Genomic DNA, 24,267 nt, shown 5'->3' with positions numbered 1-24,267 from the left:
TTAAATACACTTTTGAAGTGTTTCAGAAACTGTTCCTTGAACTTGATGGACTGAAAGCCAGTGCAAAAGTAACGGGTCTCAAGCAGAGGCAGACTGATCATTCGGACACTCGGCACTGCACGAGGACCCGGGGTCAGTAGGGTGCCCAATGAGATGTCCCTGGTACCTTGCATAGGATTTTTTGGGAGTGGTTTGAGTATGGGCGAGGACACAGGGGCCCCATCATCCCCTATTGTCTGGGATCCCCATGAGTTGTCAGTCCGCCCCTGGTCTCAAGTACAGTATTTTCTGAAGAACGTACGAGTTCTATAGCGCATTCACACTGTTCTCAGATGACATTTACTTTTATTTCAGTTCACAAAATGGTTGCCACAGGGTAATGCGGAAAGAATATAGCAAATTGTAAGAAAGCTCACAAAATATCAGCTTTCAATATCCACCAATAGCTTCGCTGTATTGCCACAATTTGTTGCAACACATAGCAAAGGTCTGGTAGAGAAACAGTTTCTGCACCAGACAGACAATATAAAAAATCTTAATGCAAAGTGCTTACTCATTCATCAGTACAACTTTGAGGATTTGATTTCGGGGTGAAAAAAATAAGTTTGAGTAATATAACAAATGTTGTCACACACCTAATTAAATCATATAACAGCTTTATAGAACGTTTGGTTATCTACTCTTAAGGCTTCAAGGATCCCTTGAAGGTCTCTCTGGTGCTTTGTTTTTGTTTTTTTTTTTTGTTTTTTTTTATGTAATGTCACAACTGTGAGGTTGGTGGATAACAGAGCGGCTCTGGGATATTACCAGTTTTCTATGTTTCTTTGGGTTTTTGTTTACATTTGTTCATTTTGTCCTTTCGCTTCTCAGACCCCATTTGGGGCAAAAAGTATTTCTAACAACATAGTTCTATGTGAATTTGTATTTGATACCTCAGCTCCAACATGACCTTCTAATATTGCTGCTTTCATTGGATTGCTTACTAGTAATATTTCCCTTTTTTTCTTTTAGGGATAAGATTGGCCTTTGCGTTTCTTTCTGGCAATTGGCCATTCAGATATGCGCATTATAGGTTTGTTACTGATGCTGGCAAATATATATTCAGGATAATGTTTTGGTATATAAAAATCTTTGTTCTTACTGGCTCCAATCTTATACAATATATTGTGTTTCCCTCCATGTCTAAAGTGACATCACACATAGGTATATATTGTTCTTTGTAAGAGATGGGATGTCATTTGTTATTGATGGTTGATAATGGACGCACTGCGTTTCCAACCTGCTTTTGAGGTTGTCATTAAGAATGCACTGACACCCACTGCAGATTGCAAGGGCAGTGCTATTTGAATGTGGCGCGCGAAACGCACACAGATTGCAGGTTTTCTGCACCACATTCTAGTGTGAGCCTAAACTGGATGAATTCATTTTTGAAAGCTAGTATAAAAAAAAAAACAAAGGTAAAAACGAATACAGAAAGTCAATTTGGACCAACTTGATTTTTAACTGCTAATTCACTTTGAAAAACTTGCTGATAATTGTAGCAATTAAGTCCATGTGACTTGAAGGTTTCTTATAAAAACTGGAAAAACTATTTGAAGTGACTTAATATGTTTAACCCCTTCCAGTCCGGACACTTTCACCCCCTTCCTGTGCAGGGCAATTATCAGCTTTCAGCGCTATCACACTTTGAATGACAATTGCGCGGTCATGCAACACTGTACCCATATGGATTTTTTACCATTTATTTGAGACAGATAAAACTTTATTTTTGTGGTATTTATTCACAGCTGGGATTTTTATTTTTTTTTTCTATGTAAATGAAAATGTCCAAAAATTTTGAAAAAAAAGTTTTTCTTAAAAATTTTGCAAATAAATAATATTTCATCATAAATCTTGGCCAAACTTTATTCCATTATCTTTTTGGTAAAAAAAAAAAAAATAAGCCAAATTAGTTTATAACCAAAAATTATAATTTTTAAACATTTTTTTTATATATTATTATTTATTTTATTTTATTTTTTTTACATACTGTCACCCTAGCAGTACAGTGTCACCATGGTGACACTGTACTACTTTTGGGGGATGATTAAGATTTTTTTTTTTTTACACTGATTGCTTTTACACCCATGTAGGATGTAAAAGCAATCATTTCTCTTTCTCTCTGTTTGCATTCATGCAACCATTGAGAACTATTGAGTGAGCTGTGATTGGTCACAGCTTGTCACATGGTACAAGGCTGTTGTGAATAGCCCTGTACCATGTGACCTCTGTGATCATTCACAGATTTCACATGTAGTAAGCAATGATGTCAGAAGTGACATCTTGCTTACTACTTTGCATGTGATCATTGATTCGCCAATCAGTGATCACATGATTGGGACCTCGTATAGAGGTCCCGTCCAACGATCGGTGTTTCACTGTGTCCGGAGGACACAGCGGGCACTGGATCACGGTGCTGTGTGCTCCCGGGGAGCGCACACAAGCAGTTTGCGGGGAGGCCTTTTATAAACGGCCACCTGACCCTGCAGTGCCACCATCCGGCCGTTTATATACAACAGCCGGACGGGAAGTGGTTAAGTATTCAACTTAAAAACGTGTTTATAATGCCAGGAATGAAGTTGGCGGTAAATAAAAATGCATTCATTTCTAGCAGAAAAGCGAATGACCTCTATGCAATGTAGTTTGTTGCTTCCACTTCATTTCACCAGACATTGTCATCACTTAAAAAGCTAGACGCAAACTCCAGTTCACCTGTTTGCTTCGATTTCCTCTGATTGGCTATCACATTGATCAGTCCTAGTGAAGCCCGCCCCCGTGTTTTCTCTCTCTGAAACATTTTATCTCTCTCCTTGCAGAGAGAAAAAAAACTGTAAAAAATATTATTCAAATAAATAAATAATAAAAAAAATAAAAAAAAATACCTAGATGAAGGTTTGATCTAGGTCAGTGCCAGGGTTAGTGTTTGGACAGCAGACAGCATCTGGAAAAACCGCATGCAGGAGAATTAGGATTACATCTGTCCCTAGAGGACAAAAAGCGAGTTTTGCCTATAATTATTAGGCAAAACATAAGGTGAGCGCATATTAAGATCACACTGCACCAGGTTATTGGAGTGGAATATTTCTGAATTGAAAGAGTATTTTTTGAATTAAAAGAAGACCCTGTGTTTATTTATATATTGACTTTGATTCACTGATTTTAATTTATTAATTTTATAGATTCGCAGTGGCTAATAGCACTGTTTTTTGGTGTCTATATATGTTATATATTTTGATTTGGAGAGATCATCACCACTTGTATTAAGTTTATATGTTATTCAATTTTACACAGGAGTGCGGCACTATGATTACTAGACTAAGAGGGGGATTCCTCTGACCTCGGAGAGATTTCCTTGTGTCTCTGTGAACAGGAAATGAAAATATGTAAAAACAAAACTGAGCGAGGTTCTAACCCTTCCCTACTCTATCAAAACTTAAAAAAAAAGAAGGATTTAGATACATTGTAACCAAAGCCTGAAAATGAACGCTTCAAAATACTAAACCGAACACTTCAAGGTTTCAACAAAACTTTAATGAACCATCAAAGATGAAAGTTGGACAATAAAATGTACAATAAAATGTCAGCACACAATAATCAAATCCCAGAACATAAAATGGCACAAAAATAGAGACAAGATAAAATGCATAAAAGTGGAATCTAAAACCTTAAAATGCATGGAATATATAAAACAACACATATAAAAGGGTAAAATGACTTCTCAGTAGAATTCCACAGAGACAACCAACAGGTGGATTTTGCTTTTTTACCACCCGATGCATTTTTTCTCTTGGCTGCATTAGTTTTCTTTTTTTAGTCTTTTCCCCTCTGTTTTCACCTGGTGATCTGGTCTGCAGGGCTGGGACAAGGGGTGGGCAGGGGGGTGGATGCCCTGGGCACTGTGATATCATGTGAGCTGGGGGGGCATCAAAAAGAGGTTGGGGATGGGATTTGTGCAAGTAGGGGAATTTTTTTTCGTTGGAGGGGGATTTTGCTAGCAGGGATGATTGGGGGGATTTGTGCTAGGAGGGGAAATTTGGGTGGATTTGTGTTAGGATGGGGGATGGGGAGAATTTTTGCTGGGAGGGGGGATTTAGAGTGGGGGGAGAGGATTTGTGCTCAGAAGTGAAATTTGAGGTGAGGGGGAGAGGATTTGTACTAGGAACGGGGAATTTTTTTCAGGGGGGGGTGGATTTGTGCTGGGGGCATATGAGGAATGAGTGGATTTGAGCTGGGGGGGTTGGGGGGGGCAAATATTTGTGCTAAGAAGGGGATTTCAGCAAGGAGCAGATTTGTACTGGGAGGAAGGGGAATGCTTAGGGGATAAGCAGGCAGATTAGTCCATTTTTTTGTGGGGGAGGGGATTTTTGCTAACACATAATGCCCATACATCTTGGGGGGGGGGCCCAATTCAGCATGTTCACCCTGGGCTCTAGATAATCATGTCCCGGCACTGCTGGTCAGTAACACACCGCCTGTGTTAGATCGCCCCCACTCTGGAGGAAGGAGCACAGGGAGAACCTTTGGACAGCAGCATTATCTGTCTGGAGGGAGGGAGGGGAGTGTTAAATGGACTAGCAGATTTAAATACACTAACAAATAGAAGTCAAACTCCAAGCAGTTACACCAAACATGCTTTCCCTTTTAGGATATATTTTTTACATAACCAAATAAAAGCTGAGTATTGTAATCACCTGTCAGGGATCTCCTCGATCCCCGCCGCGATGGTCCTGGCGCAGGCGCAGTGCACCGCCCTGTGCAGGGACACGGGCACTAGGTCCGGGCCGGCCGCGGCGTTCGAGTTCGCGCATGCGCAGTAGAAGCCGCGGCCGCCCGCTGGGCACCAATGGCAGCGCAGGGTATTTAAATGGCCCTGAGCTGTCATTCAGTGCCTTCTGGTCTTCCCTGCATCCTGTGAACCTGTGAACCTGTACCTTGTAAGTTTTGACCCGGATTGTACCTGACCTTGCTGCTTTCTCCTATTCTGACCCTTGCTTTGCCTGACCTCTCTCCTGAATGCCCCTGATTGGATTTGACCTGCTGTTGCTGACCTGGCGTGTGACCCGACCATTCTATGCCCGCTGTCTTGTACCTTGCCGTCCTCTCTGTTACCGACCCGGCCCGTCTGACCTTGCTCATCCATCCATCCATCCCTTGCAGTGGGGTCTTCTGACCTCCTCACATCAGACTCTTCCCCGTGGGAGCCCTTGGCGCATACCACTACCACTGCCGGACGCACCCAGTAGCCACGACCTGGTCTCGGGGGGCTCCAAGTCCATCCCCACCATCAGGGGCCCTGGTGAACAAGCACCCTGGGACTTAGATTCCGTGCGCTGGGGACGCCTATTCAGTGGAGTGCTAGTGGTACCGCCAGGTGGTCCCTTACATCACCCCTGTCATTGGCAGATGGTTTGTCTCATCCATGTAACCGCTATATCTGGAAGAGAGCTTGTTCCTTTGAAAAACAACAGACATACTGGCAGGATCACCAGATAAAAACAGAAGAAAGAAAGCCTAAAACATAAAACCAATGCAGCCGTCACATCTAAGAATTGGTAAGCTGCAATATAACAAATGTCTCCCTTTGGGTTTAATACGGCTTTGAGGTACAGAATGTCCTTCCCTTATAACCACTTTACAGAATAAAATATTTTCACCTTTCTAGATGACTTATTTATAACAGTGAATAACCATCCAGCATAATCTCTGCTGTTCAGCAGTCAGACGGGTAAAAGGGCCATAAAACCGACTCATGATTAAATCTTCAAAGGGGTTGTAAACCCTTACCTATACCCAGTGCAGTGACTGGCCTCAGGAGATACCTAGAGAGGAAACAAATCCTCCTACATAAGTTGTACCTGTGTATCTGCAGTCTTCTCTTCTCTACATCTGTTCAAAGTGCAGAATTTATACAGCTTGTCCAAAAGTTCAGAAAACAGGAGGCGGGAGCTAAAGTTACATAACCCCCAACCTCAGCATAACCCCCAACCTGGACCCCTAAAGCTGACCATACACTATACAATCTGTTTCGGATCTTCCAGCAACTACTGTATGTAATGCGAGGGTCTGCCAGGATACAATATGAGTGGATTGCTCATGTCCGGCTTTATATGACATACTTTTGGTAAATCTAAGGCTGACCACACTCTACACCACCAAATCTCCTTTAGCTTTACCAAAACTATCTCCTATGAAGACAAACTTAAACAATCCTCTGAGTGCCGGTTCACACATATGTGGATTGGATTGGTTTGAACCGCATCCAATCCGCATGACATGTGACATAACATTGCTTCCTATGGTGCCTGTCCACATAGGTCCGGTGCACTGGCGGTGAGAAGGAGTCATGTGCGATTTCTGAGCAGTGCGGTCCGGTTCAGGTGCGGATTACAGGCTACTGACTTCTATAACCATTTGTAAACCGCACATGTGTGAACGGGATAAAATCCTGACCTGAACCTTTCTTGAACCCGATGGAAACCTGATCTGAACCGCTGAACAACTACTGTGCCAATTCGCTGTGAATCCTGAGCTTCAATCCGCACTGCACGTGTGAATCAGCTCTTTATTGGGTCACATCAGGCAGACCCGTATACTACATGGCTGATGGTAGATCTAAAGGTTATTGTACAATCAGATTGTATAGTGTGTGGTCAGCCTAATGATAAATAACCCCCCCCAATCTTGCCTTGTTGGGTGTGGAAGTGATGGAGGACACTCTCCTCGGCTGAGATCTACCAGATCTACCGATTGAAGAAATATATGATCTCTACAAACGGTGTCATCCTATGAACCAGATTCACATTTCTCAGCAGATTTCACCAGATTCAGGTCAGATTTCCTGTTATATGATCATTTTACACGTCTCCTGACCCCCCCAGAGATCTTTATACGACCTTTCATTACCCATAACCCGGCATGGAGGGGCTCAGTGAAGGTGGTGGTGAAGGTGTGGAGGTGTCTGATCGGGTCACACAGATCATAAAAGGACAGCTGCCCGGCCTCATAATCCACATAGATCCTGACTCTATCAGGGGGGGTATCGGGAGATATGAGGATTGTTTTATTATCATGTAATAGATCACACTCACTGTTATACTTCCACAAACCCCAGGACTTGTTATTACTTCCAATCACTGACTGCTCTCCTCCCCTCTCTATACTGGGATAACACATCCCGACTCTGCACTCTCCCTCACTGACATCCACTTCCCAGTAATGTCGCCCCGAGGAAAAACTCCGACTGCTTAATACCTGGACCCAGAACTGAAATCTCTCTGGTGTTTCTGGACGATTCTGCTCTATATCTGACCAGGATGCAGTTTTCATGTCATCTGATGAGCTGTGTTCACATCCAGTAATAAGTCTGAAGCTTCCTGTATATTGAAGCATACATTTCCCCCTTTTATCATATCAGATATCCCTGTGTGTAATGTGTGTGAGATTCCAGCCACATCCAGATCCCCTCCATCATGGAGGAGTCTATCATGTCTCTCTCTGTCCTCATCTCCCTCCTCAGTATCACACAAGTCCCCTATGTCTGATTTCTGGAGGACAGTCAGGGGGTCGGTCATGTTACACAGCTCCTCAATGTCCCCCATCTTCCTGGACAGATCCTTCTTCTTTATGTCCAGTTGATGGATCATTTCAGACAATGGACATGAAAGCCGCTCTTCCTGGTTGGCGATCTCCCTCAGGACTCTCTTCTCCAGGTCCTCCAGTTGTCTCCTGAGCTCTATGAACAGGGCAGTGACTCTCTCTGTTAGACCAGCTGATTTTTCTTGTACTTTTCCCTTACGTTCCTGCAGACTCTGGACTCTTTTCTCCGTCTTCTCTGTCTCTATCATCAGTTTCTGCAGAACGTTTCTCAGTTTCTGTTTCTTCTTCTCAGAAGCCTCATCCAGAGTCTCCACCTTGTGTCCCTGGTGTTCTCCATCCAGCCTGCAGGACATACAGATACAGGCGGCATCTGCAGCACAGTAATATTTAAGAAGCTCCCTATGGATGGTGCATTTTCTGTTCTCCATGGAAGTGGTGGGGTCAGTTAGGACATGTTCTGGTGACTTGCTGTGGATTCTCAGGTGATTATCACACAGAGAAGCTTCACACAACAGACAGGATCTAACAGCGGGTACAGGAGAGTGAATGCAGTAAGTACAGAAGATTCCAGTCTTCTTCTCATCTGGCTGAGTAGACCGGAAGGTCTCCACTATGTTACGTAGTGTGATGTTCCTGTGCAATGCAGGCCGATCCTGGAACTCTTCTCTGCACTGAGGACAGGAATAACCTCCAGACCCCTCCTGTGTATCCAACGATCGATCAATACAGACCCGGCAGAAGTTGTGTCCACATCTCAGCATTACAGGATCGGTATAAATGTTCAGACAGATGGGACAGTCCAGCTCCTCTCTCAAATCAGCAGACGCCATCGCTGACAGCAGAAGAGAGAAATGAAACTAAAATGTCTCTGACACGGAAAATCTAAAGATCGTCTCACATTTCTCAGCACAGGGTGGGGCTGAGCTGGTGTTGCAGTTTTATCTTCAGGAAGTTTGTGGGTTAAGCAAATGTTTATAAATTAAAGGGATATATTCCAACATTTCTGAACTGATCTGTTTTTTTTATACGTCATATTGATTTTCTTTTTTTAAGTCAAGTAGTTTTTATTGAAATATATTTTCACATGTCAAACAGTTTAGCTACAAATAGAAGACATAGCTATGATGTAACAAATCAATATCATCACCAGCAAACCCCAAGCCGACCGTCATATGAACATTTCAGACAACAAAACAGTATAAAAGAAAAGAAAAAAATACAAAAGTTACAGCTGAGATTATAGGCCATATAAACCAAAAAACAAAAGGAGCCTTTTTGTCCTATACAGAGATCATGCAGAATCATTTAAGATGCTCAGAACCAGAATGGTCAGAATCACCAGTAAAACTTGTATCTTAACACAGCATGTCCCAAGGATCCCTCAGCAGCAACAACATTACATCCACCACCGCAGAAGTCCAACCCTCTTCCATTCCCATGGATAGTGAGGAAGGTGTGAAATCACTAGACTCTAGCCATAGTGACCATATTTTCCTAATTTTTTTTGGACCGTTTCTATGCTTGAAGGTCTCAAAGTAGGATTTACAATGTTACACCACTGACTGTAAGTTGGTTGCAAATGAGAAATCCATTTTTTGAAGGATAAGTTTACGGGCTATATACAGAGTTCTAATCCATAACATGTGCATCTCTACAGGAAGGATATCCTCAGTAATGATACCCAATAGCACAACCTTGGGATCAGGTTGCACCTGCATGGGACATATCGAATTAAGGGTATTTAATATAGAGAACCAGTATCGGTGAAGCTTAGGACATCTCCATAACATATGGATAAGTGTGCCAGTATCCAGATGACATCTCAAACACAACGGAGAGTCTAATCTTCCCCAGGAGTAAAGCTTTTGTGGGGTGGAATATGAATAATGAATAATAAACCGTTGAGTCAGGTGTTGTGATGGAGATAAAGAAACCTGCGTGAGGGATTTCAAGGCCTGAGCCCATTCCTCATCCTTCATTATTTCCAGATCCTGCCGCCACTGTCCTAAACTCTGCACCTGAAAGTGAGGTGAAACCGTAAAGAGGAGTAGAGATCTCCTATGAGACCTCTCTTAGGGCAAGACGTGAACACTGCCATAGTCAATGGTGTGGAAGGGTTATATTTAAATATAACCGTAGCAGCCTGACAATGTAATGCATGACGTAACTGGAGCTATTGAAAAAAGACTTTATGAAGAATATGATAGTGCTCCACCAACTCATAAAAGCGTAAGAGCACATCCCGATTATACAATTGGTGGAGAAATCGAAGGCTAGATCTTTTCCAAATATCAAAACCCTCAAGCTTCATTTCTTCCGACAACTGGGGGTTATTCCAAATTGGCATATATTGAGTGTATCCCTCATGCTTGGTTAAAGTGCGGACATAACCCCATACCTTATGAATTAAATTAAAAGAGAGAGAAGAACCTTTTTGATGAAAACAATGACAAACTAACAATTGTACCAGTGGAACATTAATAAACTGAGAGATTATAATACACTAAAGTGGGTCAAAGATATCCAGCTTATTCCAGCCATACCAGTGTTGCATCTGTGATGCAATAAAATATAATCTTGCATTAGGAACAGCCAGACCCCCCCATCCTTGGGCAGCTGCAACGTGGAGAGCCGTATTCTGGAATGTCTATGTTTCCAAATAAGATCCCTAAAAAGAGAATCAATTTTTTGAAAAAGAGTCTGAGGAAGCCATACTGGACAATGATGTAATATATAGAGGAGTTGAAGCATCCAGATCATCTTTACCAAGATGGCTCTACCAATCACCGTTAATGGTAATTTACACCACGTTCTGCTCGTTTGTTTTAACCTACCTAGCAAAGGTGTTAAGTTACATTCCACATAATCAGATACCTGAGGGGTAACCAAAACTCCCAAATACTTAAAAGGAGGACACTACCAATCTCTGCTGAGCTATAGGTGGCAAATCAGATGGAAGTGGGTCCAACGGCAAAAGAACTGACTTGTCCCAGTTAATTGTAAACCTGGAGAACGAACCATATGTAGTTATGAGGGACATTACTGCAATTAACGAAGAGGAGGTATCCCCCAAAAACAGTAGAGTGTCATCAGCATGTAATGCTATTTTATATTATCCTGTATCCCGTTTAAATCCTGTAATATTAGAGGACTAACAGATTGCTGCCTGTAAGGGCTCCAAGGCCATCGCAAAAAGGAGGGGTGATAAAGGGCATCCCTGTCTCGTACCTCTGTGTAATGGAAAGGAGTCTGAAACATGCCCATTGATTTGTACTCTAGCTGTCGGCATAGAGAAGTTGAATCCATTCAAAAAATTTAGACCCAAACTGCCGCAAACAATGCCACAGAAATTCCATTCTATACTATTGAACGCTTTAGCTGCACGAGTGACAGTACAGTTCTGTTACCGTCATTACTCGTTGGGATTTGCAAGGTCAAGAACAAGCGTCTAATAGACGTGGCTCTGGTCGGGATAAAACCAAATTGATCTAGGTGAATTATCCTCGTGATAACATTCGATAAACGGACAGCCAACATTTTAGCCAGAAGCTTAATGTCTGAATTAAGCAACGATATCTGGCGATAAGAGTCCAGAATGCTGGGTCATTGCCTGATTTGGGTATTACTTCAATGACAGCCTCACTCATAGACAGAGGCAGGGTCCCAACTTCAAAAGTGTTATTAAATACCTCTAAGAGTTCTGGTAAAAGGAAATCTCCATAGGTTTTCTACACCTCACTAGGAAGGCTGTCAAGCCCCAGGGCTCTATTATTAGACATACCAGCAGCCGCAAGCTGCAACTCTTCCAAAGTCATTGGCATCTCCAATGCTTCTCTCTCTGAGGAAGACAGAGACAGCAATTGAATGGAAGTAAGAAACGACAATAAGTCCTCCTCATGGTAATATACCTTAGTACTGTATAGGGACCTAAAAAACTCACAAAAGACTAAAGAGGTCTCTGGAGTGGCAGTGGCCACAACATTCAGAGGCCTCTGCATCTCAGAAATGTAAGTCCAAGAATTCTGTGCCTTCACTATATTAGCCAGCAAATGACCCATATTTTCCCCCTCCTCGAAGTATGGCTGCTGAAGGAAAAATCAAGTTACACTTACGGTAACGTCTTTTCCAGTAGTCTTTCAAAACAGCACCTTGAGAGACCTCCCTCGGCTCCTCCCCACCTGAGGAAACACCTCCACCGAAAATAAAAATCCTTCCACTCCCCTCAGACCTCAGTTCTTAAAACGTACCTCCAGTCACCTGGGGAGACACAACATGAGACAACATGACCATAATAAGACATTCTCAAATAACCAAATATCAACACTGGGTGGGTAATTGGTGCTGTCCTTAAAGATTACTGGAAAAGACGTTACCATAAGTGTAACTTTATTTTTCCCCTTCCGTCTCTCAGGACAGCACCTTGAGAGGATAAGCGAGTACTCACCCCTCGGGCGGGCTAACTGCTTGCAGTACCTTACGTCCAAAGGCCTGCTCCTGCACCAAGACCAGGTCAAGCATGTACCTTTGCTCCTCTAACCCCTGATACATCTGATCATGCAAGGACAAGGTCTTAACTTCCTCCTTTATGTCTAGGGTTTCGTATATGGCCTATCTACCTCCTCTAGGGATAACTTGTACCGAGACGGGCCCCTGAACTCATCAGAGGGACCCTCCCCAGCTGACTCCACTTCCAAATGGGAATCCCCAGAGGGTTCCTCGTCCTCCCCTGTTATGAGGAGTTCCCTGCTCCGACCTGCTGAGGCCACCGGGGGGGGGGGGGGGGGGCAAGGGGCTGACTGGGGAGCGGCTAACCTTTCCATAAGACTTGAAAGAGTCGAAGGTATTGGTCAGCTCCTTCACTGACCTGACCAAGTCACCCTGTTCAGGCCTCTCCTCCTTTACTAACCCCTCAATGCAAGGGCCACAAAGAACCTTCCTCCAAGATTCTTTTAGCACTGACTTGCATGACGGGCATCTGCGCTTAGGCTCCTGATGCTTAAGCTTCTCCCGGGCCTTGCCCTGAAAGACAAAAAAGGGAGCCGAAAGGGACCCTGTCACCCACTGCCAATCACTGTTCCCCCCCTTCCTTCCTGGCAGGGCCTAAGGGCCTGACACCCTCCAACAGGACCCCCTCCCTGCCCAAGAAGACCCTCACCACCAGAGGGTCTGGGAATACCCCAGGAGCTAGGGGCTACCAGGTAGGGGAGGACACCTCTGAGTCACCTTACCTGAGACTGGCTGGTGCTGGCATCCCCTGGTCCTGGTGCTTCCGACATCCTTCCCAGGAGGGTGGTCACCTAGTGCAGTAGCCTGTCCCCCAGGCTGTTCCTCCTGCACCACCATTTAAAATTTGCGCGCTGTGTTGTCTAGGGCCGTGGCTGGAAGCGGAAGCCACGACCCTGGGAGAAGCCCCGCTCCCTCTACCGGAAATGCCATCCCCTGACATCCGGCCCGGCAAGTTCCACTGATGCCAGCATGGGAAGGAGCGGGACTTCTCCCTGATCCTCGCCAGATCTCATTGCGGCCGCCCTGAATGCTCCAACTCACCGGAGGGGGTCGGGGGGCAAAGAGCAGGTACGTGCTGCCCCGTCCCCCAGGGTGCATGCTCACTGAATGGCAGCTGGCCCGGGGAGGATAGCAGCCGGACACTCCGGCCTTCACTCCCTGCTGCCCTGAGCCTCCCAGCCGGCTCTCCGACCCTCGGCTCAGCCCTAACCTGTCTACCTGAAAGCACCTTAGCTTCCTCACCTGTCTCCCCACCAGAGGAAACACCTGAACTGAGGTCGGAGGGGAGTGGAAGGCTTTTTATTTTGGGTGGAGGTGTTTCCTCAGGTGGGGAGGAGCCGAGGTCTCTCAAGGTGCTGTCCTGAAAGACGGAAGGGGAAAAAGCGCTTCTGTTCTGCTTTCGTGAGGGAAATAGAGGAATAATCTTGCTGCAATTGCTTCCAATCATGTAGGTTAACCATCGTGGGATCAGCTACATATCTGGCTTCAGCCCGCAAAACCTGAGTATTTAGATCACGTTCCCATTGCTTAGAATGCTGCTTGATACCGGAAATCTGTGCTATAAGGACACCTCTTAAATAAGCCTTCAATGAATCCCAGTATGTCAAGGAGGACACAGACAACTTGTTAGCTAAACTATATTCCTGAAGATCAATCAGTATACCTCCCGGAGGGGGAAGAAGTCTTAACCAGTAAGAATTCACCTTCCAAAAGGTTACGATTGGGATTTGACCTCAAAAACAATTTCAGAATTAAAGGGGAGTGGTCTGAGAGACCTTTAGCAGCATAGGCAATATCAAAAACGAAGGGCAATATCCCAGTTGTCCCCAAGGCCAAGTCTATTCACAAGAGAGTTTTATGAGTACGTGAGAAGCACGAAAAGTGTCTCTAGGTAGGGTGTCATACTCTCCAAATATCTACCAATCCAAGCTCCTAAATATATTTGCCAAAGGCTGTGGTTTGCAAGGGCCCTGGTCCTGTGGTAGAGCTATGCTTATCCAAGGATGGGTCACCATAATTATTAAAATTCCCCACCAACAACCACAGGACATCCAAGACAAATTTTAGGAGGTCCTTAAGGACATCGGTAGAGATGAGCGAATTAGTCAAAAATTCGATTCGGCTGATTCGCCGAATTTGTGGAATAAATTCGATTCGATGCAAATTTATTCGCTGCGAATTTAACTTATAAAAAGGGTGTTTCTAGGCTTCAGAGAGCCTTTATATTAGTGCAGAACACTGTACCTTTAATTTAAATGCCCTTGGAGTCTGCTGGGGAAGAGAAATAATACTGACAGTCAGTATGACATGCAGATGAGTGCCGTCGATCTTAGAATCACCGCACACTTCACTCATTTGGGCAGTCACGGGGCCAAAACCAGAGTGTGGAGCCACAGTGTGGCGGTGGAGGCAGCAGCAATGGGAGGCCATACAGCACCCTATGACAAAATGGAACCCACCAGCAGTGTGAGGAGACCTGAAAGTGGCACATGGCAGAGTGTGGCGATGGAGACAGCAGCAATGGGAGGCCGTACAGGGACCCATGACACACTCTGGACCTGGCAGCAGCATGAGGAGGCGGTACAGGGGCCCATGGCAAGAAGAAGAAGAAGAAGAGGATGAGGATGAAGAAGAGGAATTAGAAGTAGGATGAGGATGAAGAAGAAGAAGTAGGATGAGGATGAAGAAGAAGAAGTAGGATGAAGAAGAAGAAGAAGAAGTAGGATGAGGATGAAGAAGAAGAAGAAGAAGAAGTAGGATGAGGATGAAGAAGAAGAAGTAGGATGAGGATGAAGAAGAAGAAGTAGGATGAGGATGAAGAAGAAGAAGAAGAAGTAGGATGAGGATGAAGAAGAAGTAGGATGAGGATGAAGAAGAAGAATAAGTAGGATGAGGATGAAGAAGAAGAATAAGTAGGATGAGGATGAAGAAGAAGAAGAAGTAGGATGAGGAAGAAGAAGAATAAGTAGGATGAGGATGAAGAAGAAGAAGAAGTAGGATGAGGAAGAAGAAGAAGAAGTAGGATGAGGATGAAGAAGAAGAAGAAGAAGAAGAAGTAGGATGAGGATGAAGAAGAAGAAGAGGAAGTAGGATGAGGATGAAGAAGAAGAAGAAGTAGGATGAAGAAGAAGAAGAAGAAGAAGAAGAAGAAGTAGGATGAAGAAGAAGAAGAAGAAGAAGAAGTAGGATGAGGATGAAGAAGAAGAAGAAGAAGAAGTAGGATGAGGATGATGAAGAAGAAGAAGAAGAAGAAGTAGGATGAGGATGAAGAAGAAGAAGAAGAAGAAGTAGGATGAGGATGAAGAAGAAGAAGAAGAAGAAGAAGAAGAAGTAGGATGAGGATGAAGAAGAAGAGGAAGAAGAAGAAGCAGAAGAAGTAGGATGAGGATGAAGAAGAAGAAGTAGGATGAGGAAGAAGAAGAAGAAGAAGAAGTAGGATGAGGAAGAAGAAGAAGAAGAAGTAGGATGAGGATGAAGAAGAAGATGAAGAAGAAGAAGTAGGATGAGGATGAAGAAGAAGATGAAGAAGAAGAAGTAGGATGAGGATGAAGAAGAAGAAGAAGAAGTAGGATGAGGATGAAGAAGTAGGATGAGGATGAAGAAGAAGAAGAAGTAGGATGAGGATGAAGAAGAAGAAGAAGTAGGATGAGGATGAAGAAGAAGAAGAAGAAGAAGTAGGATGAGGATGAAGAAGAAGTAGGATGAGGATGAAGAAGAAGGATGAGGATGAAGAAGAAGAAGAAGTAGGATGAGGATGAAGAAGAAGAAGAAGTAGGATGAGGATGAAGAAGAAGAAGAAGAAGAAGAAGAAGAAGTAGGATGAGGATAAAGAAGAATTCCAGTCCAGAAAAAAGTGTATCTGCAGAGAGCTCCGCTATTTCTGACAGTTCTCTGACAGTTCCTTCACATTTACAGCGGTTGAAACATTGTATCTATTTGTTTCCGAATAAAAACATCTGTATCCTAAATGGAAACAAATAGATACAATGTTTCAACCGCTGTAAATGTGAAGGAACTGTCAGAGAACTGTCAGAAATAGCTGAGCTCTCTGCAGGGACACTTTTTGCCGGCTGTAGAAGAAAATTCGATTCGTGCATCCGAAGTTTGCTAATATTCGGATTCGACGCAAATCTAATTTTTCCTAATATTCGAAACGAATTCCACTTCGCCAAGTTCGATTCGCTCATCTCTAGACATCGGGTAAATAGGGACGAGGAATATAAATATTAGCCACCAAACATGGTTTCCTAAATAAGGTACAATACAGAAATATACCTGTATATCTCCCTTTCACATCCCTTTGGACCTGGCTGCAGGAGAAGTCCACCGCATTGGAAATTAAAATAGAAATCCCTCTAGAATAGGAGGTATAAGTAGAATGATATTGAGTACTAAAAGTAGTGTGTTTCAAATATTTTAAAGTATCTGAGCAAAAATTTCAGAGCAGCAAACACAGCCTGTCACTTAGTAGGATCACTGAGTCCTCTCATGTTCCAGGATATCAAAGTGTCAGCCAGAGTTCCCATAATAAATCAGCCAAAATGGCTGCACTATGTCCCACTCCAGCTAGCGGAGCCAAAAAAAAAAAAGAAAACAAAGAAAGGAAAAGGGTGTAGTGGGAGCCTCACAGAATGAAGGATTTCAGGGTAAACAGAGTCAGCATCTTGAAAAGACCAATTTGTACTGTGTCCGAGTAAATCTGGTGTACCGGCTCATGAAAATAGCACTGACCTCTGACCCACATCATTAAAAATTCCACACGATCAGGAAAGACCATAGGCCAAAAAACCTCAAGAAAAAAAATAACTGAAAACCATAAATAGAAAAATTTACAAACTGACTATACAGAAACGTTCTCCTCGCAGGAGCCACTACCTGGGGAGCCGGGTGACCTGTGCAGAACACACCTGTATTAGGCATTATAGGGGAAAAAAGGACCCAAAGGAACTCTATTTGCAATGAGGCTCTTTTTTTTTGCTTAGGCCGAGCTTCACAAATCTTCCAAAAGTAATTGAAAAAATAATGTTTCTTTCTTCATCGGGGTTCAAGGTGGATTAGGAGAACAATCGGGTCACTGATATGTGTCCAACTACTGGGCAGAAGTGGCTGGGGTATCAAAAAAATAGGTGGTATTATGAGCAGCCCCCCGAAGCCCAGCTGGATATAGTGTGGACAGTGGTGTATTTTGGCTTTGTGCAGCCCTAGGCAAGACTAAAATCGGGCACCCCCCCACATCTAAATTTGTCCCACCCTTTCACCTGCAAACTCCACACCTTCCTCTTTAGGCTCCACCTCTTCCTATTAAAGCTCCGCCCACCGACAACGATGGACTGCTATTCATCCCACTGACACCAATGATGGGGCACAATTCCTCACACTGACACCAATGATGTTGCCCCATCATTAGTGTCAGTGTGTGAGGAATAGTGCCCCATCATTAGTGTCAGTGTGTGAGGAATAGTGCCCCATCATTAGTGTCAGTGCGTGAGGAATAGTGCCTCATCATTGGTGTCAGTGCGTGAGGAATAGTGCCCCATCATTAGTGTCAGTGTGTGAGGAATAGTGCCCCATCATTGGTGTCAGTGGGAAGAATAGTGCCCCATCATTGGCGTCAGTGTTTAAGGAATATTGCCCCATCATTAGTGTCAGTGGGGGGAGGAATAGTGCCCCATCATTAGTGTCAGTGGGGGGAGGAATAGTGCCCCATCATTGGTGTCAGTGGGAGGAATAGTGCCCCATCATTGGTGTCAGTGGGGGGAGGAATAGTGCCCCATCATTGGTGTCAGTGGGGGGAGGAATAGTGCCCCATCATTGGTGTCAGTGAGGGGAGGAATAGTGCCCCATCATTGGTGTCAGTGGGGGGAGGAATAGTGCCCCATCATTGGTGCCAGTGGGAAGAATAGTGCCCCATCATTGGTGCCAGTGGGAAGAATAGTGCCCCATCATTGGTGTCAGTGGGAGGAATCGTGCCCCATCATTGGTGTCAGTGGGAAGAACCGTGCCCCATCATTGGTGTCAGTGGGAGGAATAGTGCCCCATCATTGGTGTCAGTGGGAGGAATCGTGCCCCATCACTGGTGTCAGTGGGAGGAATAGTGACCCATCACTGGTGTCAGTGGGAGGAATAGTGCCCCATCACTGGTGTCCGTGGGAGGAATTGTGCCCCGTCTTTGGTGTCAGTGGGGAGGAATAGTGCCCCATCATTGGTGTCAGTGTCCCAACATTGGTGTCAGTGGGAGGAATAGTGTTCCATCGTTGGTGTCAGTGGGGGGAGGAATAGTGCCCCATCGTTGGTGTCAGTGGGGGGAGGAATAGTGCCCCATCGTTGGTGTCAGTGACACCAACGATGGGGCACTATTCCTCCCTATGACACTTAACTTGCTGACCCTTGCTCCAGCCTAGGTGCTGCTGCAGCCAGCATACCTGGTTGCAGCAGCACCATCAGCACAGCACACTTACCGGGCGGTCAGTTGTCCTGCTTCATTCACTCCGGGTGCTCTCTCACTCGGTGTTCATGGGCTGCTCGGCTCTGCCTACTCACAGGTGATTGGCCGCCTGTGTGCCTTTCCTGAGCTACAGTTCTGGCGCCCAATCACCGGTGAGGAGGCGAAGCCGAGCGGCAGAGCCAACATCGAGTGAGGGAGCGGCCGGAGAGGATGAAGGAGCTGCGCTTCCTGGACTGGATCGTCATGGGACTGGGCCCGGAGCCAGGTAAGACACAGCAGCCCCCTGCCCGCCCCTGTACTTAGTGTCCCTTCCGTTGGAAGGGGGGGCGGCACCACGCCACCCCCCTAAAACGCCACCTAAAACGGGCGGCACCACGCCACCCCACCACGCACCCCACTGCTTGTAAAAGCAATCCTGCAGCTAATTAGCCACTAGGATTGCTTTTACATGAAAGCTGATTGCCGGCTGAAAAAAACGATACCAGGATGATGCCTGCAGCTGTAGGCATCATCCTGGTATAACCATTCAAAGTCCAGTGATGTACCAGTGATGTACCAGTACCTCGGTTTACAAATTTAATTAGTTCTGCAGGACATTTCATATAGCAAAAAATTTGTAAACCGAAACATTGTTTCCCATAGGAATGCATTGAAAACCAATTAATTTGTTCAGAAGCTCAGAAAAACAGTAAACGCTACTAAAATACCGCATGAGTTGTTTTATTAACTCATGCAGTATTTTAGTAGTGACAACCATGTGTTAATGTTTCAGCTGTCAGCAATTCACTCAGCTGTCAGGTGCCAGTTTTTAAAGGTAATTAACGTTTTTTTTTCTTCACTATACAGTAGTTCAGAAATTCAGCAGTTACTTTCCCCCTCCAGCTGAAAGAGAGAAAATTTATTTTAGTTTATTTCCCCAAGTTAAAAGATACAATGTTTCCTTTCAGTTTCTTAAAAGATACAATGTTTCCTTTCAATTTCTTAAAAGATACAAAGTATCCTTTAGCTCTGGGAAACTGACAGCTAATGTTGTGAGCTATACTGAAGAAAAAAAAGAGTGCAATTGCATTTAAAAATCAGCACTGACATACACTTAGTATTGTGAAAAAAATTTGTCAAAAATTTGTAAACCAAGGCATTATTTTCAATGGATTTTCATTCGTAAACCAAAAATTTAGTTAACAGAGGCACTCGTAAACCAAGGTATTACTGTATATGCTATGTTCTTTTGTTTTTTGTATGCAGCCTGTGGACTGAATGAAAAAAAGAGAAGAAATCTCTGCCAGAAAAAATGTGTGTATAACGGGAGACAATACAGCAACAATACAGTTCAATACAATAGGGTTAGGAGGGCCCTGATTCTGGGAGCTTACAACCTAAGATGTGAAAAACCAAGATGTACTAGACCACTGGTGTCGCCAGTTCACCAAAAGGTAGCGTGGCACTAGTACTGGCACTCTGATGCATATGAGAGTCATCAAAATTTACCAACAAGTGCTAACAGAGATCAGGCCTAATTCTGCCAACACTGCGGTTTTGTGTGCAATGTATCAAGTGACAGTGACCTACTGACACTGCACTTGCTGGGGTAGAAGGGGGGGTACGCGTAGGGGCTAAACGCAGGTGCTGGCAGGTGCCGGGGCTGATCCTGCTAACGCTGCATTTTTGGGGACGCTATACTAATGTGAACACTGGTATAGTGCTGATCTGGTCAAACATATTAATCCGTTCAGACACTATACTAGCAATGGAGGTTTATTGTGTATGAGCATCTTCCTGGCAATCAAGGTGTTAAATGTGATGAATGGGGTTCTGACAGGCAATCTGACGCCATCTGGGAGGGGCGTGAAAACCACCGGAGTGCGAATCACGTATATACATGTGATTTTGAGCACCTGTGCCGCCCTGTAGCAGTATTTCTGCTATAGGGCGGTCAGGAGGCGGTTACATAAGCGTTTGTGTTACGGCACTGCTTTATTTTAACTGACAATTGCGCAGTCATACAACGCTGCACCAAAATAAGATTTACATCTTTTTTCCTCCACAAATTGAGCTTTCTTTCGGTGGTAATTAATTGCCTGTGCAGTTTTTTTTTTTGTGCTATAAAAAAAAACACAACAATTTTGAGAAAAAAAATATTTTGGACTTTTTGCTATAAAACATGTCCAGTAAAAAAAGTTAAAAATCTAATTTTGTCATACATTTCAGCCAAAATGTATTCTGCGACATGTCTTTGCTAAAAAATCCCAATACATGTAAAATAATTGGTTTACATGAAAGTTATAGCGTTTACAAATGGCAGTATAGATACTGAATTTTTAAATTTTTTTTGTATATACTAATAATGGCGGTGATCAGCGACTTACGGCAGGACTGCGGCAGACATTCTGACACTGGGGAGAACTGACTTGGGGTCACTGACATCCCCAGTGACAATACAGTGATCAGTGCAAAAAAAAAAAACAAAACACTGACACTGTGCTAATGGCACTGGGGAGGAAGGGGTTAACTTTTTTATGCAATCAAAGGGCTAACTGTGTGAGGGGTGTGTTTTACTAGTGGGCAAGGGGGGTGCTTCACTGTTGCACGCTGTCCCGGACACAGTGTGCTGGGAACTGACAGGGAGCAAAGCTGCATTGAAAACAATGCAGCTGTGCTCTGTGTCACTGTTTGCTAGCAATCGCCGGGATCCGGCGGGTAATGACCAGCCGGGACCTGGTGATTGACACCCGCGGCCGTGATCGGCGGCGCTGGTAGGGCTGTCGCACACCTCATGCAAGCCTCCTACCTGATATGCAAAATGACATTTATAAACGTGATTTTGCACAGCGGTGCCGCCCTGCCGCAGTATATGTACTGCGGCTGGTCGTCAACCGGTTAATTTCTTCTTACCTTCCCTGTTGACAAAACAAAGTTACAGAGTCTTATTTACTAACTTTTTAGCACATCGCAAAGTGTTATTTTTGCTTAGATTAGTACATTCCTGACAAGCTGCCAAGGTCTCCATATCAGCACAGCCAGTTTCCTGGCTTCCACAAAGCAATAAACCGGGTCCGCCCAACGGAAGACACTTGGTTTCTGCAGTTCATTTTTTTAACACTTAAGGAAACAGAGTTAAGAAAATATAGATCAGAGACAGATATAAAGAAAAGGACAGACACAGCCTTCTAAACACCTTTTGTTTCCTATGAAATGTTACCCAAAGTGACTCAGGTCAAAAGATGTCACAAATCAGTGAAACTTGATGGTAAAGGCTGAGACAGTAAGTAAAAGGCTGACAGTATGAGAGCGGTTTTTAGTGCTCTGCATTCTTTATCTGTTATTTCTATGTTTCTCGCTCTCTCCTCTGCTCAGCAAGAGGGTAGCTTACCTCAACCACATCTTACCCACAATCACTTACACATTCATAGCCCCTCCGGAGCAGTCACCAGCTAAAATAGCAATGACCATTCTTCTGCCCATAACGGCGTATCATCCCTGCTAATTCAGAGACTATACCTGGAACCCATTCACATACCGCAAGGTTAGTTAGAGAATAGCATCATCCACAGACAAGACAAGGAACAGAATAACAAATAGCACAAATAACAGATAACAGATAGTACAATCACACAGTTACAATAGTTACATATTACATATGCTCTCTCGTCTGGGTTCTTGTAATCATGCGTTTAGCAACTGGAACACTTGCATCCTCTCCATTCCCCAAGCACAGACAAGTTTTTTATGGGAGAATAAGCTCACCTATTAGGCCTTGCTTGTCTGTAGTTGAGATGTGTATAGGCTGCAGTGAGCTCCTGGCTTCAACGATGATCCGGGTCAGAGGTACCAAAAATGTTTAGGGAATTTCACGGCTTCAAACCTGAAATAAACAACCTTGCAGACCAGAGCTCCAAATCATATATTTATTGATACAGCTGAATGAGAGCACCCCTGCCCTGCCCTGCCCAGCAGGTCCTCTGATTAAGTTGGTTACAGGTCACACTCTTATAGGGTTTTACATGCTACACCCCTTATTGCTTATCAGTTCACAACACTCATGATGTATAGTGGACTATCTACAACATCTAATGGTGCATTAATACTCTGCACACCCAATGGTGAATGAATACCCCACACACCCAATGGTGTATGAATACCCCACACTCCCAATGGTGTATGAATACCCCACACTCCCAATGGTGTATGAATACCCCACACTCCCAATGGTGTATGAATACCCCACACTCCCAATGGTGTATGAATACCTCACACACCCAATGGTGTATGAATACCCCACACTCCCAATGGTGTATGAATACCCCACACTCCCAATGGTGTATGAATACCCCACACTCCCAATGGTGTTTGAATACCCCACACTCCCAATGGTGTATGAATACCCCACACTCCCAATGGTGTATGAATACTTCACACTCCCAATGGTGTATGAATACCTCACACTACCAATGGTGTATGAATACCTCACACTCCCAATGGTGTATGAATACCTCACACTCCCAATGGTGTTTGAATACCCCACACTCCCAATGGTGTATGAATACCTCACACTCCCAATGGTGTATGAATACCCCACACTCCCAATGGTGTTTGAATACCCCACACTCCCAATGGTGTATGAATACCTCACACTACCAATGGTGTATGAATACCTCACACTCCCAATGGTGTATGAATACCTCACACTCCCAATGGTGTTTGAATACCCCACACTCCCAATGGTGTATGAATACCTCACACTCCCAATGGTGTATGAATACCCCACACTCCCAATGGTGTATGAATACCTCACACTCCCAATGGTGTATGAATACTTCACACTCCCAATGGTGTATGAATACCTCACACTACCAATGGTGTATGAATACCTCACACTCCCAATGGTGTATGAATACCTCACACTCCCAATGGTGTATGAATACCCCACACTCCCAATGGTGTATGAATACCTCACACTCCCAATGGTGTATGAATACCCCACACTCCCAATGGTGTATGAATACCCCACACACCCAATGGTGTATGAATACCTCACACTCCCAATGGTGTATGAATACCTCACACTCCCAATGGTGTATGAATACCCCACACTCCCAATGGTGTATGAATACCCCACACTCCCAATGGTGTATGAATACCCCACACTCCCAATGGTGTATGAATACCCCACACTCCCAATGGTGTATGAATACCTCACACTCCCAATGGTGTATGACTACCCCACACTCCCAATGGTGTATGAATACCCCACACTCCCAATGGTGTATGAATACCCCACACACCCAATGGTGTATGAATACCGCACACACCCAATGGTGTATGAATACCTTACACTCCCAATGGTGTATGAATACCCCACACTCCCAATGGTGTATGAATACCCCACACTCCCAATGGTGTATGAATACCCCACACTCCCAATGGTGTATGAATACCTCACACTCCCAATGGTGTATGAATACCCCACACACCCAATGGTGTATGAATACCCCACACTCCCAATGGTGTACGAATACCCCACACTCCCAATGGTGTACGAATACCTCACACTCCCAATGGTGTACGAATACCTCACACTCCCAATGGTGTACGAATACCTCACACTCCCAATGGTGTACGAATACCCCACACACCCAATGGTGTACGAATACCTCACACTCCCAATGGTGTACGAATACCCC

The 24,267-nt window shown here is 44.3% G+C and overlaps 1 long non-coding RNA gene and 1 pseudogene across 1 annotated transcript in view; both read right to left on the bottom strand.

Moving 5' to 3' along the window:
- The window catches only part of LOC149450389 (uncharacterized), a 489,998-nt gene that overhangs the window by 371,331 nt on the left and 94,400 nt on the right, over window positions 1-24,267 (bottom strand). The gene's annotated exons all lie outside the window — the stretch shown is intronic.
- Window positions 6,889-8,465, bottom strand: LOC149450391 (E3 ubiquitin/ISG15 ligase TRIM25-like; annotated as a pseudogene).

The sequence above is a fragment of the Staurois parvus genome, unplaced genomic scaffold (assembly GCF_062004578.1).
Source record: "Staurois parvus isolate SC_StPar_1 unplaced genomic scaffold, SC_StPar_1.0 ptg000575l, whole genome shotgun sequence".
Classification (NCBI taxonomy): Eukaryota; Metazoa; Chordata; class Amphibia; order Anura; family Ranidae; genus Staurois; species Staurois parvus.
The sequence above is the reverse complement of the archived record's forward strand: the minus strand, read 5'-3'. Positions and strand labels throughout refer to the sequence as shown.